The following is a 16185-nucleotide window of genomic DNA, read 5'->3' as shown; positions in this document are numbered from 1 at the left end:
TTCCCTCCCCCTTTCACGCCTCCCCCTTTCTTCCTCTTTTCCTACCCATCTTCTCTTTGTCAAGTAATAGAGAATAGCATGAAAAGTTTTCAAATATTGCAGATAGTTTAGACTCTTTTTAACACGTTAAATTTTGAAGCTCTTTAGTCCTTCTTTTCATTTTCAAGGTATTGCAGATGCTTCATTCGTACTGGGATATGGTCTGGGTTATGCAGTGGGATCACCAAACCTTAGGCCTTCACTTAATCACAGTTCTGAGGAAAAGTAAGTCATACTGTTTACTTTTCTATTTAGTTTACATTGTATGAATAGATACCATAACTCATGAATAGTGCATAGAAAATGTATCCAATTTCAGGTGATGTGTACATTTATAATGTTCATATGTATTTTTACTGTTTGAGATGGATATGGAGCTGGGGAGGGGACATGAGAGGACAATGAGAGAAGGGAGGGAGAGGGATTGTTGGGGGGAATGACAGGAAGAGGGAAAATGAGCAGGATGTAAGATGAATAAGTAAGAGAAAAATTAATTAAATTTAAAAAAATACTAAATTTAAGTTTTGTTGAAAGACTTACAGTTTTGATTCAACACAATTTATAGTTATATGCATGCTAAGTAAAAGTGTTCATTTTATTTAATTAAAAAGTTTTTATGCAGTATTCTGATCATATTCTTCCTCATGCATACTTCCCTCAGATCCTCTCCACCTTTGTATTTACCCAACATTATGATCTTTCTCATTCATTCATTCAGAAACAAAACAACACACAAACAAAAAGGAAATAAACCCCATCCAAAAAAAAAAATACAATAGGGCAACATCAAAACGAACAAGCAAAAAACCAGCCAGACACAATAAAATCATGCCAAAACCAAACAAAACTAAACAAAATGAAACAAGCAAACAAAAGGCCACTCCAAAAATCATTGAGCTCATTTTGTGTTTGGCAACTACTCCAGGCAATGGGACCTGGTCTGAAACCTTGTATACTTGGCAGTGACACTTTATTTGGAGGAAACTTAATGTCCCTTTGCAAATAGTCATCCATTGGAAATAGTTTCATAGTTGGGATTGGGACTCCACGTCTAATCCTCATCTTGGTGCTGGGACCCCATCTTGGTTCCGGGTAGGTCTTCTATGTGTTTCGTCTGTGTCTGTGTGCTCCTATGGGCATCAACCTTGCTGCTTCCGGAAAATAATATTTCTTTGCAGCCATTCTTCACGTCTGTGTGTTACAGTCTTTCTACTTCCTCTTCCACGCCTTAAGTGGAGGAGTTTGATGAAGACATTTCACTCAAGTTTGAATGCTCCAAAGGCTTCCGGTTAATGCAGTTCGTTTTGACAACTACTCCAGGCAATGGTACCCGGTCTGGAGTGTTGTCGTTATACCCAGTTACCTTTTATTGGACGGAACTTACTGTCTTTTTGCAAATAGTCATCCTATTTGGAAATAGCTTCGTGGTTAGGATTAGGACTGTGTTAACAATTAACTTTAAAAGACTGATGCAAACACTAACAGCCAACCACGATACCGGGGCCAGGGACCCCAAAGGAAGAGATAGGGAAGGACTAAAGGAGCCGAAAGAGTTTGGAACCCCATAGGAAGAGCAACAATATCAACTAACTGGACCCCTCCGAACTCCCAGGCACTAAACTACCAACCAAAGAGTATATATACATGGGCCAGTCCATGGATCCAGCTGCATATGTAGCAGAGGATTACCTTATCTGGCATCAGTGCGAAGGGAAATAAAACTGTACCACATTTTCATTGTCCATTTCTGAGCTGGTGGACATCTAGGCTGTTTTAAAGTTCTGAGTACATTGAATACGGCCGCAATGAACATGGTGAGCAAGTCGCACTCCACAGTCCTTTCAGTAGCTGCCCAAGAGTGATATATTTGGTTATTGAAGTCAATTGACTTCCAGCTTCCTGCGGGAAACTCCTGTACAAGCATGCGTTCTATAGGCATGTGCTATTATTTGTTTTATTGGTATATAAAGTAGTTCTAATTTGCATTTCCTTGATTGATAAAGTGTTGTTTAGCCCTTCTTTCAATGTTTTCCAAACTTTTGAGTTTGATCTCTAGAGATTCTCTGCTTAGTTTTACACTCTATTTTTAAACTGGGTTACCTTCCTGATATTCAGTGACTTAGTTCTTTATATATTGTAGGTACTAACATTCTATCCGACGCAGAATTGGTAAAGATCTTACTCATTCTGTTGGATGTTGCTTTGCTTGTTTGTCCTTTGTTTTTAGATTTTCAGCTTCATAAAGAGGTCCATAAGAAGGTGTCTGAACCCTTCTTCCTCTTTATTAATTGTTGGTCTTAGTGAATTTTCAATTGGAATCCTACTTACAAGTCTTTCCTGTATTAATGAGCCCAAGCTTTCTCTCCACTGTCTTCTGTCAGATTCAGCATATCTGGTCTTAGGCTGAGATTCTTGATCCAGTTGGAGTAGAGTTTTATTCAGCATGATCTATTTGCATTCTTGTACATACAGCTATCCAGCCTTACTACCACCATTTTTGAAGATACTATATTCTGTCCAGTATATACTTTTAGTTTCTTAGTCAAAAGTTCTGTTTGTACCTGCATGAGTCTTCAGACTGATTCCGTTGATTAATATGCCTTTTTTAAGGCCGATATCAGACATTTTAATTTTTTAAATTTCCTTCTATTATTCACTTTAAATCCTAATCACAGGAGCTTCCCCTCCCACCACTCCTCCAACTTCCTCCATCTTCCCTCTCCTCCACCCATACACCCCTCTACATTTTCTCTTCAGTAAAGGGAAGACTTCCCATGGATACGCTTGGCATATCACGTTGCTGTAAGACTAGGTGCATTGTCTTCTGTTGAGGCTAGAAGTGGCAGCGAGATAGGAGGAAGGGATCCAAAAGCAGGCAATATAGTCAGAGATAGACCCTGCTCCTGCTTTAAGAGTCCCATATGAAGACTTAGCTGCTCAACTATTATTTATGCGCAGACGTCCTAGGCCCATCCCATGCACGCTCTCTGCTTTAGAGTTTAGTCTTTCTGAGGCCCTATGGGCCCATGTTATTTGATTTTGTAGGTTTTCTTGTGGTGTCCTTGACTCTTCTAGCTGTCTGAATCCTTCTTCCTCTTCTTCTAGAGGATTCTCCAAGCTCTGCTTAACGTTAGCTACGTGACTCTGTATCTGTTTCCATTAATTTATAGGGGGAGGGTCTCTGATGTCAGTTATGCTAGGCTTCTGTCTACAAATATAGCAGAATATCTTTAAAAGTGTCAGGGGTGAGCTTGTTCTCATGGCATGGGTCTCAAGCTAGGCCTCTCTCTCAAATTCTGTTCCAACCCTAACACATGCACATCTTGTAGGCAGAACAAATTGTGCATCAAATATTTTTTGGCTGGGTTTGTTTCCTGGTGACAGGAGATGGCTGTTTCAGATTCCATATTCCCCATTGGAAGAATCCTTAGCTAGAATCATCCTCATAGATTCCTGGGAAATTCTGCATCCTAGGTTTGTAGTTTCACCCAGAGATGCCCTGTTTCAATTTCACTTCTCTATCCCAGTTCTCCCTCTAGTTGTCATCCCACCACCTCATTCCTCCTGTTCCTATCCCAACTCCTCCCTCACTCAGTCACCTCCCTTCAACTCCCCCATGTCTAATCTATTTCCCCTTCTCAATGAGATGCAAGCATCCTCCCTTGGGCCCTCCTTGTTACTTAACTTCTCTGGGTATGTGGTTCACAGCATGGTTATCCTGTACTATATGACTAATATCCACTTGTGAGTATATACCATGTGTGTCTTTCTGAATCTAAGTTACCTCATTCAGGATGATATTTTCTCATCCCATCCATGTGCCTACTAATTTCATGTCATTGTTTTTAAAAGGTGAGTAGTAATCTATTGTGTAGATGAACCACAATTTCTTTATCCACTCTTCACTTAAGCGACATCTAAGTTGTTTCTGGTTTCTGTCTATTATAAATAAAGCAGCTATGAACATATTTGAGCAAGTGCCCATAGTTGATGAGAATGGACTGTCTTTTGGGTATGATATAGATGGATCTTGATGTAGAAGTAGTCCCAATTGTCTGAGAAAGCACAAAATTGATTTCCAAAATGTTTGTTAAAGTTTGCACTCCCACTATCAACAGATTAGTGTCCCCATATTTCACATCCTCACCAGCCTGAGCTGTACCTGGAGGTTTTGATCTTATCCATTCTGACAAGCATAAGATGAAATCTCATAGTTGTTCAAATTTGCATTTCCCTGATGACTAAGGACTTTGATCACTTCTTTAAATGCTTTTCAGCCATTAGAAAATTCTCCGAGAATCTCCTGTTTAGATCTATACCCTACTTTTTTTAAATTGGGTTATTAGGTCTGTTGATGTCTAGCTTCTTCAGTTCTTTATATATTTTTGGATGTCAGTCCTCTATCAAATGTGGAGATGGTAAAATCCTTTTCCTATTCTGTAAGCTACTATTTTGTCTGTTAGAAGATCTCCTTTGTCTTACAGAAGTAATTCTGTTTCATGAAATCTCATTTATTATTGATCATAGTGCCTGAGCTGTTGGTACTCTGTTCTGGAATTTATCCCTTATGCCAATTCACTCAAGGTTATTCCCTTCTTTCACTTCTATTAGATTTACCATGTCCATTTTTAGGTTGATGTCTTTGACTCACTTGTACTTGAGTTTTGTGCAGGGTGACGAATATGGATCTATTTGCATTCTTCCACATGCAGACACCCAGTTATGAAAATACCCAGTTAGGGAAGCACCAATTTTCTTTCTTCTATTATATAGTCTGGTTTATTTCTCAAAAATCCAGGAGGTATACAAGTTTATTTCCTGGTCTGTGATTCAAATCTATGGATCAACCTGTCTTTTTTAGTACCAATATCATGCACTATTTATCAGTATTGCTCTGTAGTACAACTTGAGGTCAGAGATGGTGATTCCTTCTGAATTTTTTGTTTGTTTTACTGTATGAAGGTCAAAATGCTCTTTCAAAGTCTATAAAAGTTGTGTTGGAATTTTGTTGGTAACTGCATTGAATCTGTAGATTGCTTGTGGTAGGATGGAAAATTTTACATTAACCCAATAGATCCATGAGCATAGGAAATATTTACATTTTCATGTATTTACTTCAGTTTCTTCAAAAAATTTGAAGTTCTTGTCATACAGGTCATTCAATTGCTTGATTAGCATTATACCAAGATATTTTATTTTATTTGTGTCTTTTGTGAAGGGTATTATTTCCTGAAATTCGTTTTCAGACCATTTATTTTGTGTATAGGAAGAAAAGTGATTGTTTTGAGTTAATTTTTATCCTGCCATTTTTCTGAAGGAGATTATAACTGTTGGATTTCCTTGGTAGAATTTTGGGAAATCCCAAATTTATATACACTATTATATTATCTGCAAATACTGATAATTGATTTCTTCCTTTCCAATTTGTATCCCCTTGATCTCTCTTAGATGTCTTATTCCTGTAGCTAATATTTCAAGTATTATATTGAGTAGATATGAAGAGAGTAAAATTGCCTTAAGTTTCATCTATTTAATTTGATGTTGGATAATAGCTTGTTGTATATTGCTTTTATTGTGTTTAGATATGTAGCTCTTATCACTGATCTCTCCAAGACTTTTATAATGAAATGGTATTGGATTTTGCCAAAGGGTTTTTATGCAACTAATGAGACAGTCAAATGTTTTATTTCTTTCAGGTTGTTTATGGGATAGATTATATTTATGGATTATTGTATGTTGAACCATCCCTGCATATCTGGAATGAAGCCTAAGTGAACATGGTGGATGATATTTTTGATGTGTAGTTGGATTGGGTTTGCAAGCAGTTTTTTGTGTTAGATCTCTCCATATTTTCCCCTGCTAGTATTTTGTGCACCCCTCTAAGGACTGAAGAATCTACATTTTGTTCTTCCTTCTTCCTGAGCTTCGTGTGGCCTGTGAATTATATCTTGGGTATTCTAGTTTTAGAGCTAATATTTACATATCAGTGAGTGCATAGCATGTGTATTCTTTTGTGATTGGGTTACCTCACTCAGTATGATATTTTCTAGGTTGGTCAACATTTGCCTAAGAATTTCATGAAGTCATTATTTTAATAGCTGAGTAATACTCCATGGTGCAAATACACCACATTTTCTGTATTCATTCCTTTGTCAAGGGACATCTGGGTTCTTTCCAGCTTCTGGATATCATAATTAAGGCTGCTATGAACATGTGTCCTTTTTAACTAAGTATATAGCTAATCTTGGAGAAGATACCATGTGGTACTGAGAAGGTATATTATTTTGTTTTAGGATGAATTATTGTATAGATATCCATTAAAACCATTTGGTTCATAATTCTGTTAGTTTCACTGTGTCTCTGTTTAGTTTCCTTTTCAATGACGTGTCCACTGATGCCACCGGGGTGTTGAAGTCTTCCTCTATTATTGTGAGAGGTATAATGTGCGTTTTGAGATTTAGTAAACATTCTTTTATGAATGTGCATTTGGAACATAGATATTACAAACTGAGAGTTCACCTTGGTAGATTTTTCCTTTAATGAGTGTGTGTGTGTGTGTGTGTGTGTGTGTGTGTGTGTGTGTGTGTTTGAGCTTTTCAGTTATCATGAAAACTTGTATTGGAATTTTGATGAGATTTTGTCAATTCTATAGTTTGCCTTTGGGCAGGATAGCCATTTCCCCAATATTAATCCTTATAACCCATGAGCATGGGTAAGCACATTTTCTAATCTTTTCCAGTGTTTTAAATTTTTTATTGCAAAAGTTGTACAATTACTTGTTTAAAGTTGATCTCAAGATAATTTTTGAGGCTATTGTGAAGGTACCTTTTCTCTAATTTAAAAACCATGTAATCTGCTAATAAAGATAATTTATCTTCTTCCTTTCTTCTTTGTATCACCTGGAACTCCAGCAGTGGTCTTATTACTCTAGCTATAACTTAAATTCCTAAAATGAGTAAGTATGAAAGAGAGTTCCTTATGTTCCTAACCTTTGTGGAAATGCTGTTAGTTTCTCTCCATTTAGGTTGATGTTGTCTTAGAACTTGATATTAATCACCTTTGTTGTGCTATGGTATGTCCCTAATATCGCTTGTCACTCCAGGACTTTTATTATAAATGAATGGTGAATCTTGTCAAAGGCATCTCCTGTAAATAATAAGTTGATCATTTGCTTTTTTTCCCCTTCATTCTGTTTATACTGATAGTTTATGTTTAATGACTTTAGTATGTTGAACTACATCTGCAACTCTGAGATGAAGCCTACTTGATCCTGGTGGATGATCTCTTTGTTGTGCTTTTGTATTTGGTTTATAATTATTTTATTGAGAAATTTCACATCTATTTATCTTTCATAGTGCTGAAAAATTGCATTAACACAGAATCTTGGCAAATTCAAATCTAGGATGCTGTCTAGTTTTTAAGTAGGAAAAATAACTATAAATTTGGAAAAAAAATTTTGTTTCAATTTCTGAAAATCTAATCATAAGTAATAGTATAAGGATTAGAATAGGACCAGCGAGGTGTATTATTGTATAGAAATCCTGCCACCGACCTTGCAGACTTTTCCAGAATGAATGTGTACTGTATTAATATTTGAATGTTGCAATGAACAAAATTGAAAATGGTCTCATTTACAAATCAAAATTTTGCAAGATAATCTGCCCACACAATAAGGAATATGAATGGATTCTTGAATAAAAAGATTTAGGGGACAGTAAGGAGGATGGATGAGGGGAATACCTATGGATGGGGGAGGGTGAGGGGATGGGGACTTCTGGACAGGAAACCAGGAAAGGAAATAACATTTGAATGTAAGTTAAAAAATATATCTAGTAAAAAAAATAGGAGGAAAAAAATTAAAATATCTGTTTTCTAGGAGGCCAGAACTTTAAGAACGCAGAGACAAGCTAAAAAGATGGCTCATTATGGAAAGACATTAGTTTTCAAGACTTACAACTTGAGTCAAAGACTTAGAACTTTCACAGTAGAAACTTGACAACTGACTCAAGCAATTTGTCATCTCACCTCCATACATGTATCATGGCATAGACACATGAACACACACATTCGCAATTGCAATAGAAAAAGTTCTCTAAAGAAACACAGAGATATGATTTAATACTTCCATAGAGAAATTTGGCATAGGAATAAGAATGAAAATTTGATCTTGATTTGTAAACTACACAAAATAAAACAGAAAAACAATACTATAACACATCAAATAAATGATCCTGAAGGAATCAATTTGAAAATACACAGCTAGACAAGAGAATGACAATGAATAATAGAGAGTTTGGGAACCAATGAAAAGAAATTGGAATTATTGGAATTCAAGAAAGACTTTGAATTATAAAAGATATAGAAAGATTGTCCAAGGAAATAAAAATCACTAAAATCTAAACTATATTAATATTCAGGTACAATAGGTTAAATGTCATCCTTCACATTACATTGAGCCAAGTCTATGTAAAACATATTTAATCTGTCTCTCTGTGTTAAAGGAAATATTCTAAGGACAATAAAAGAAAAAAAGTAACATGTAAAAGCCCAGATTTATCTACTAACACACTTCTTGTCAGTGTGACTATAAACTCCATATGGTATAATTTTTATTAGCTTAATTTTTGAAATTATAATATAATTGCATCATTTTTCTTTCCTTTCCCCCTTCAAACACTCACATATACACTACTTGCACTATTTGAAATTTGTGGGTCTTTTAAAATCAATTGTTATATGCATATGTATATGCATATATACATATACATACCTAAAAATTTTTATAAGATTGAAAAAAAGAAAAGAAATGTCTTTTAGATTGCTTTAAAGCTACCCTCTAAATATCCAGCAAAGCTACTCTTTGAAATTCAGGGGAGTAAAAGAAATTGTAATGAAAAAAAAAAAAAGCAAACTTATCCTATAAGAAACAAACAATATAACAACTACTCAACCTGATGTTAGTGAGAGAAAATTTGTAATTATAAAATTCAGAGGTAAAATTAATTTTATAAATTTGGAGAACTAAGTCGAATATTATCAACTATATACACAAGGCATTCACATCCCTAGAAGGAATGCTGTAATGAAAAGCAATGAATTCATTACTGATTTACTGGGAACACCCCAACTGAACAGAAACAAAAACAGGTAAGCTAACTGAAGATAGTCAGTTCTTCCTCCTTCCATTCAAATCCAACCCCACAGTCCTCTTCCTAGCATTGCAACAGAACATCTAGGGTAGCTTTTATTTCCCCTTGCCTATATCTCCTCTGTACCTCACAGACCATCTCTCCCTAAACTTCCTCTACCAATTCGTGGCTTTATCTAAACTCCAGCTCCACCAGGCACCCTGCATGATATATCTGCCAGAAAAGTAGGGACTCTGCCAGAAGACCTCTTCTTCCTATGTAACCACAGATCCAATCCCCAGGCTCATCCCCAGTTCTCCAACAAAACACCCATGGGAACCACACCTGACCCCTTGGGTTTATCTCCTGTAGATGTCACGGGTTTTCCCCTACTAACCACTCAGTACTTCCTCTTTGCTCTGTCTCAGCCCCCATCATAGCAGGCTCTCCATTCTAACTCAAGAACCACTCCTCCCAGCAAAACAAGGACACTGAAGGTTGACCCTCACATTCCTGCTTCGAAGATCCAATCACTGCAGTCTTATCCCCAGTGTTAAACAGAAAACCTACTGAAACCTTCTTTTCTTTTACAACCCTAGCCCCAGTGGTCATAATGACCTTTTACTCCAACCTTTCTTGTGCCAACTCATCCCAGCATTTCAATTGGTAATATTCAATACCAATAGGCATTCCTTAGGAACACAGCTGCACAGGCCAGATAAACAGGCTTCACATATCCATCTATCACACTCTCCAGTAATCCAGAGTAGAAGTAGAAACTAAGAAACAAAACACCCACCCAAGAGAGAATTCTAGAAATCACCCCATAGACCTCTAAGAATCCCAAACCCAGATGCCTGGATGCCAGCATAAAAGCACAAAAAGAGTCAGAGCAATATGTCTCCACTAGAAATCAGTTATCCTACCATAGCTGACCCAAACATTACATCTTAGGTGAAGGACAAAGAAAAGACCTTAAAACCAACTATATGATCATGATTAGAAGGCCTTAAAGAGAAAATGGAAAGAATCCCTTAAAGAAATCCAGAACATACAGAGAGACAGAGAGACAGAGAGACAGACAGAGAGAGAGAGAGACAGAGAGAGAGAGAGAGAGAGAGAGAGAGAGAGGAAGAAGAAGAAGAAAGTGGAGGAGGAGGGGGAAGAAGAGGAGGAGAGGGGAAGGAGAAGGAGGAGGAGGAGGAGAAGGAGAAGGAGGAGGAGAAGGAGAAGGAGAAGGAGAGGGAGAAGGAGAAGGAGGAGGTGGAGGAGGAGAGACAATTGAAGGAAATGCAATTGGAGAAAGTTATGCCATAAAGCATAAAGCCAACCATATGAATATTATAGAAGTCCTTAAGAAAATAACTATATCACTTAAATAAATCCAGAGAAACATAAACAAGCAGTTGAATGAAGTGACTAAAAATGTTCAAGACATAAATATGGAAATTTATAAGGAAATAAATTTATAAGGAAATAAGGAAAACCCAACCTGAGGGAATTCTGGAAATGAAAAATGTAGGAATTTAAACAGAAAATACCGAGGCAGGCTTCAGGAAAAGAATAAAGGGAATGAAATAGAGGATCTCAGACATTAAAAATAAGATAGAATAGACATATTGGTCAAAGAGGACAAGTAGTTTAAAATATCCTGACAAAAAGCATCCAGCACACTATGAAAGGACCAAACCTAAGAATAATAGGAACAGGAGAAGAGTCACAGCTAAAAATCCCATAAAATGTTTTCAAAATAAATAATAGAAATTTTCCTACCAAAAGAAAGATATCCCTAAGGTAAAAGTATACAGGACACCAAATACATTGGACCAGAAAAGAAAGTCATCTTTGCCACATAATATTCAAAACATTAAACAGAACAAAGAAGAAATATTGGAAGATGCCGGGTGTAATGTCCAAGTAACATATAAAGGCAGACTTATTAGAATTACACCTGACTTCTCCATAAAGACTCTGAAAGCCATAAAGGCCCAGACATGTATGTTACAGATTAAAAGACACCACAGATGGCAAACAAAAATACTATACCTGGAAAACTTTCAATCTCCAGAAGTAGAAATGCTACAGTAATGACAAAACCAAACTTAAGCAATATCAATGAATCTAGCACTATATATGGTGCTAGAAGGAAAATTCCAATCTACACTTTGAGATTCAGTGTGGCAGTTTCTCCTGCATTTCCTTTCCTCAGACACTCTAGCTGTTTTAGGTCTTTGTGTCTCCCTCTGAGTTTGAGGATATTTCTTCTGATTCTGTAAAACAAGCACAACCATTGGAATTTGGTTAGTATTGCATTCTATAGAACACTTTCAGTGACACGTGCATTTTCACAAATCAATTGTCTTAACTCATATACACAGATGTCACCGCAGCTTTTACTAGTTTATTAATCTTTTCAGTTCTTGGCGATTTTCTACTTTCTAGTGTTTGTGTACTTCATCATCCTGTTCTCTACCATCATTAGATTTTTCCCTGGATGCTTTGCACTTTGGTTCAACTGAAGAACTAAATGTGGTTATTTTCCTGATTGCTTTCTCAGTGTGCTTCTTAGTGGTTCTAGGAAACTTACTAATCTTTATATGCCAATTTTCTATTCTGCTACTCTGCCAAAAGTATCTGTCATAATGTCTCAAGAGTCTTCAGATTGAGACTTTAGGGTGTTTTAAGTATAGAATCTTATCATCTTTAAATAGATTTGTTTTTTTTTCCTTCCTATGTATGCCTTTTCCCTATTTCTTTTCCTCAACTAGATGCTTTGATTAAGACTAAGAGCTCTCTGGTGTAAGTGTGCAGAGAGTGGATACTCTCTTTACATTCTCAACTGCAGAAGAAAGGATTTCAGTTGTACGTGTTTAGCACAGTGCTGGCTGAAGCCGTTACTTATGACCTCTATTATATTTGAGAACACATGACTCTTTTGATACCACTTTATTTGGGGTTTTACTAAAATGAGGAGTTGAGTTTCTACTCTGAAACTTTTTATAACTATTGACAATTTATGTGAGTTTCTGTCTCTGATTCTATATTGAACACTTTTCAACAACTACTGCTAACCAGGAATTATAGAATAAATAAAATATACTCATAGTTACAGTTTTTTCTTCTTTTATATTCTAGTCTGTCCTGTGACATATTTTATAATTTGTGTTAAAACAGCAATTTAATATTTTAAATTGTATTGCATATTTTATAAGTTGTCTCCACATGCAAATCATTAGGATTATCAATTTTGATAGATTTATCAATTTATCAGGGTCTAGTTTTAGAAAATTACTTTTCTTGGAGCTAAAGGGAAGGATCAGAAGTGATGAACACTTGTTCTTTCAGAGAATCTGTATTGGGTTTCTAGTATTCATGTGATGGCCAACAAACATCTGTGACTCTAGTTCCAGGGTTTCCAATGATCTCTTCTGAACTCTGCATGTGGTACACCACAGGACTGCAGGCAAAACATTGATATACAGAAAAGAAAAGAATATAAAAAATATTGTTAAAACAAAAATAAAAATTATTTAAAATGAAATAGTTATACTTTTTGATGAATTTTGCATTCTGATAGTAGTGACCAAAGAACTTAGATTCATGTGTCTAGTTGAAAAATCATTATTACCTTCCTATCTTAACTGCTACTGAGCTTTGTGAGAATCAAAAACAAAAAAGAACAACAACAACAACAAAAAAAAAACAAACCAAAACTCTTAAGAATGAAAATGGGTCCCATAGGGAAAGTGGAAGCACCACAAATATACATACATAGCATATGTATACATAGCACATGTGACCTTGTGATGAAGTGTGATATCAAGATGCCATCAAATAGAAAAATTGTGCAACCTAAAATAAAAGGCTTCTTCCTATAGAGGCCTGGGTGCACGATTTGAAGTAGCTCGGTAAAGAAGCAAGATTTGGTTTTTCCATGAGCAGAAATTAAAATGAAAAAAAAAATGGGTGTTCCCTTCCCCATCCTTCGCCCATTACCTCCCTCCCCGCAACAATCCCGTTCAATGGGAGTTCAGTCTTGGCAGGACCACGGGCTTCCCCTTCCACTTGTGCCCTTACTAGGCTATTCATTGCTACCTATGAGGTCAGAGTCCAGGGTCAGTCCATGTATAGTCTTTAGGTAGTGGCTTAGTCCCTGGAAACTCTGGTTGCTTGGCATTGTTGTTCATATGGGGTCTCGAGCCCCTTCAAGCTCTTCCAGTTCTTTCTCTGATTCCTTCAACGGGGGTCCTATTCTCAGTTCAGTGGTTTGCTGCTGGCATTCGCCTCTGTATTTGCTGTATTCTGGCTGTGTCTCTCAGGAGCAATCTACATCCGGCTCCTGTCGGCCTGCACTTCTTTGCTTCATCCATCTTGTCTAATTGGGTGGCTGTATATGTATGGGCCGTATGTGGGGCAGGCTCTGAATGAACGTTCCTTCAGCCTCTGTTCTAAACTTTGCCTCCCTATCCTCTCCCAAGGGTATTCTTGTTCCCTTTTAAAGAAGGAGTGAAGCATTCACATTTTGATCATCCGTCTTAAGTTTCATTTGTTCTAGGCATCTAGGGTAATTCAAGCATTTGGGCTAATAGCCACTTATCAATGAGTGCATACCATGTGTGTTTTTCTGTGATTGGGTTACCTCACTCAGGATGATATTTTCCAGTTCCAACCATTTGTCTATGAATTTCATAAAGTCATTGTTTTTGATAGCTGAGTAGTATTCCATTGTGTAGATGTACCTCATTTTCCGTATCCATTCCTCTGTTGAAGGGCATCTGGGTTCTTTCCAGCTTCTGGCTATTATAAATAAGGCTGCTATGAATATAGAGGGGGCAGGGGTTAGGGGGATGTTGGCCTGGAAACCGGGAAAGGGAATAACAATTGAAATGAAATGTAAATAAGAAATACCCAATTTAATAAAAATGGAGAAAAAAGTGTTCAATACACCCCTAGGGAAAAAATAAAGAAAATATAAAATAGGAACAAGCAGGAACATCTGGTACATGAGTCATGTCACTGGAAAGGGAAGCGGGAAAACGAGGCTCTGATAGGAGCAAAGCCAATGCAAAACATTGAATACTAGTAACCAGCTCTTATCAGCGAAGCTCCCAAATTAATAGTGAACAAATTACAAATGAATGCAAATTAACAGAAATTCTCCTGTTCTCACAACTAATTATGATTTCTTTTATATGTGCCCCTAATTGAAATTTCCTACTTTTTCTCCATTCAAGGGTAAATGACAACTTTCTTTGGTGGCAGTTCAATTGGTTTCTTGGTTTTTTTAGTGCCACTCTACTTGCGTGGTTCACAGTTTTCCCACTTTTATGTTTTCCACACAGATTACCTGGTGAGTAAAAACATACAATTAGTTTGTTATAATAATTCATACCCTCAACTTCGATTTTCAAAGCACAGACAAACTACATCTCTTTAATATGCTTCACCTAATTGTATTGCTCTGTAAAAGAAATGTATTGTTCAAGTTTCCTTTATTTTTTCCAAATTAAGCAATATCACATCCTAATATTATATTTATGTACTATACCTTCATTAGCATATATTTGTATGACCCAATATTTTTGTTAGTATACAATTTTATTTAAAGTGTGTAAATTTTTTTTAAGAAAGTATACTCAAATTTATTTTTGAGTGGAAAAATCAGAATTTTCTAGAGGAATAGAGCTTATAGAATGAAATTTTATGTTTAGAAAGGGGATTTATTGGAAGGACTTATAGGCTGTGGTCCAGCTAATCCAAAAATGGCTACCTTGAATAGAGTTTTCCAGTCCACGAGGTTGAATGTGTTGGCTTGTGTTTAGTATGAATTAGAACCCTCAAGTAGGAGGTTCAAATTAAGGTGAAGTAATGGACTTCCTAGCAAGTGCAAGAGAAATCAGGTAAAAAGCAAAAGTGGCCAGGGAGATGTCTGAACATTCATTTACGAAAGAAGTACACGCGGAAATGAATGGTGAGAAAGTAGAATATACCCAGACATCTGGGACACAGCTGAAACAGTTCTGAAAAGGAGAGCTCATTATTAACAGGACCTATGTTATTAAAAACTCAAGAGTTGGTTTGTAAAAAGTACAAAAGGAAAATAAATATTTGAAAAATGATCAACATCCTTTCCCATAAAGAAAAGGCAAACTAAATCTGCATCGAAGTTCCATGTCAATATGGTAATCAAGAGAATAGTGCAAATGACTGTGTGGGGAAATAGAAACCTTTATTCTCTGCTGGTGGCCATATAAACATATACAGTTATATATAAACTCTGAAGGCTTCTCAAAACATTCTGAAAATAAGGGGCTGGAGAGATGTCTTATCAGTTAAAAATGTCTACAACTTTTGCACAGGACATGGATTTGGTCATAATTGCCTGCAATTCTACACTCCACAGGCAATGCTTACACACACACACACACACACACACACGCACGCACGCACGCACGCACGCACACACACGCACGCACACACGCACACACCATAATTAAAAATCCTCTTTAAAAGCTTAAAACAAAATTACCATATGATCTAGTTGTACCACTCTACCATATGTATGCCTATAAAATGAATTACTTATCTGAGCTAGTATCTAATAATGAGATAGAGACCAAGATTAATTTCCAAGGTTCCCCTTGATATCTTAATTCCCTATGCTTATCTGACTACCTCCCAGACAACATCCCTGTAATACTTGCACTTATGGCCTTCCATTCTCCAGCTGAATTCTTTGAACTCTTTCTCGGTTCTTCCACATGGCAAATCTGAACCCCCCACCCCCACCCCCTCTCCTCCTCCTGGCTGCTGGAAGTCAGTAGTCTGTTCTCTCTTCTGTCCACCCATTGAGTGAGAGAAAACCATGGTAAAAATTCTTTACACAAACTTGAGACAAGATACTTTTGAAGAAGCATAACAATGCTATGTCCATATTGAAACAAGTCATGAAGGCAGAGAAATAAGCATTTGAATAATACAAGGACAACTACTACAGAGTGCCCTAAAAGGCTATGTC

At 36.6% G+C, this 16185-nt stretch overlaps 1 long non-coding RNA gene across 1 annotated transcript in view; it reads left to right on the top strand.

The window, feature by feature from the left end:
* Slco6b1 (solute carrier organic anion transporter family member 6B1) overlaps window positions 1-16185 on the top strand; it is an 80699-nt gene that overhangs the window by 11895 nt on the left and 52619 nt on the right. The window contains 2 exon segments of the long non-coding RNA NR_185094.1: window positions 168-264; window positions 14402-14517. This is a non-coding gene — a long non-coding RNA (solute carrier organic anion transporter family member 6B1).

The sequence above is a fragment of the Rattus norvegicus genome, chromosome 9 (genome assembly GCF_021556685.1).
Source record: "Rattus norvegicus strain SHRSP/BbbUtx chromosome 9, alternate assembly SHRSP_T2T, whole genome shotgun sequence".
In the NCBI taxonomy this organism is placed as follows: Eukaryota; Metazoa; Chordata; class Mammalia; order Rodentia; family Muridae; genus Rattus; species Rattus norvegicus.
Note: the sequence above shows the minus strand (reverse complement) of the source record. Positions and strands in the feature narration are given on the sequence as shown.